The sequence below is a fragment of the Zootoca vivipara genome, chromosome 12 (genome assembly GCF_965207765.1).
Source record: "Zootoca vivipara chromosome 12, rZooViv2.hap1.1, whole genome shotgun sequence".
Taxonomy (NCBI): Eukaryota; Metazoa; Chordata; class Lepidosauria; order Squamata; family Lacertidae; genus Zootoca; species Zootoca vivipara.
In genome coordinates this window covers 25,673,527-25,676,079 of record NC_142595.1, presented here as the reverse complement: position 1 = coordinate 25,676,079, position 2,553 = coordinate 25,673,527, and positions in this window count along the sequence as shown.

Sequence of the window (2,553 nt, the reverse complement as noted above, 5' to 3'; positions counted from 1 at the left end):
TAATCCCTCTTGCCTACCTGGATGAAGGTGTGTGTGCCTTCCAAAGGTGGGGGTGCCACTACTGAGAAGCCCCCCCCCCGGGCCCTGCCTCTTGACCCTCGTCAAACATGCCTCGGATATCAAAGGGACTGAGAGAAGGGCCCTTTGGGGAGACCTCAAGATTCGGACAGGTTCCTACAGGGAGAAGGAAGTCCTTTAGGTAAATACTCCTCCTCGGCCATTCAGGGCACTTTGAATTGTGCCTGTAAATGAGCCAGCGGAGCTGTCGCAACTGGGAATGACATGCTCCTCCCTGCAAGCAGGACCTCTTGCACGGCTCTCCTGTTGACTTCGTCAGGGTGTGGACAAGAGAGCTTTCTATCGGGACCAGGCACCAATTAATTATTACGGCTACTTCCCTGAGATCCACATTTCCCTTTCACATTTACTTCACCTACTTGCCGGAACCTTTTTGCAGGGAGCGTGTTTTGTGTGTTGTTCTTCATCAGATCATTTTCAGGGGGCGTATTCCAGTATTTCAGGGGGCGTATTCTTGTATTGTGCTGGCTTTTAACGCTCTTTTCCCCACCCCCAACCCGAGAATACTCATCTTCTACAGTCATTCTTCTGTCTCTTTTCATAGTCAGACAGGTTTGCGTGATTGACTAAAAATGTAAACATTTTGAACTGCTTTGTTCCTGCAAGTGCAAAGGGCCCAGAGCTCAAGCTTGCCCAACAGCGGGCAGCCTCCAATCTGGAAGCCTTCACATGCCCAGAGGCACTGCCATCTGCACAAGTAGCTCACATTAATGGTACAAAGTCCCGGTCAAGAGATTGTGCTAAGAAATCTGGAAATTCCTGGTGCACTGACATGTACTGCAATCCTATCAACTCAGGAGTAAGTCCCACTGAGTACAAGTGGTTTTACTTTCAGGAAATTGATGTAGGATTGTGACCTGAATCTCATCTCAGCTATGAAGTTGCTAGGTAAGCCTCTCCTCTCTCTTAGCCTCCCTTCCTGCAGAATGGGAAGTACAATACTTATAGGTTTTTTTTGTAAGGATCACTGTACAGTACTTATCACGCAAAGTGCCTTGATAATTCTAAAATGGTATATAAATGTTCATTTAATATCATTTTGCAGAACCGAGGCCCCACCTGCACTTATGCATTTAAAGTACTATCATACCAGTTGAAACAGTAACAACTTCCTTCAAAGGACCCTGGGAACTGTAGTTTGCAAAAGGTGCGGAAAAGTGCTAGGAGAGCTCTATTTCCCTTACAGAGCTACAATTTTCGGAGTGGCTTCACCAAAAATAAAAAATCACTCTTTCCAAGCAACTCTAGGAAATGCGGATCTGCGAGGGGGAAAGGCATCTCCTAACAACTCTCAGCACCCTTAACAAACTATGCTTCCCACAATTGGGGCTGGGGGCAGGTTTAAAGTAGTATGATACTGCTTTAAATGCACAGGGCAGATGGGGTTTGAGCTTTGTCAGTGGCAACAAGTCCTGGAGCTGAACCTTGGCTATTCCAGAAATCTCTCAGTCCTTCCCATTTTAGATTGATTCGTCTACTACATGACTGCTGATCTCTCCCAAGTACATTGTAGATTTACGTTAGAAATGTGCAGTGGTTAGAGGGCTAGGCTAGGATCTGGGAGAACAAGGTTCAAATCCCCACTCAGCCATGAAGCTCACTGGGTTATGTTGGGCCAGTCACCCACTCTCCGCCTAGCCTACCTCACAAGGTTGTTGTGAGGTTAAAAGGAGAAGTCTGCATGCTGGGTTGTAAATGTAACAAATAATAAGTTGTCAGCTTTAAGTGGTTCAAGCTTACAGACTTATTTTGAGTTTTGTTGTTGTTTAGTCGTTTAGTCGTGTCCGACTCTTTGTGACCCCATGGACCACAGCACGCCAGGCACTCCTGTCTTGCACTGCCTCCCGCAGTTTGGTCAAACTCATGTTCGTAGCTTCGAGAACACTGTCCAACCATCTTGTCCTCTGTCGTCCCCTTCTCCTAGTGCCCTCAATCTTTCCCAACATCAGGGTCTTTTCCAAGGATTCTTCTCTTCTCATGAGGTGGCCAAATTATTGGAGCCTCAGCTTCAGGATCTGTCCTTCCAGGGAGCACTCAGGGCTGATTTCCTTAAGAATGGATAGGTTTGATCTTCTTGCAGTCCATGGGACTCTCAAGAGTCTCCTCCAGCACCATAATTCAAAAGCATCAATTCTTCGGCGATCAGCCTTCTTTATGGTCCAGCTCTCACTTCCATACATCGCTACTGGGAAAACCATAGCTTTAACTATACGGACCTTTGTCGGCAAGGTGATGTCTCTGCTTTTTAAGATGCTGTCTAGGTTTGTCATTGCTTTTGAGTTTAAGCCCTATTATATACAACTGCAATGTAAAAGTTGACTGCTGAGGCTGAATTTTAATATGAATTCAATCCCCAGCATCCACAGGTAGGGGATTCTGGCCTAAAACCAGAGCTGCTGCCAGTCAGTGTAGACAACAGGAAGCTAGATGGGCGAATTGGTCTGACCTGACATAAGGCAACATCCAGGGTGCTTT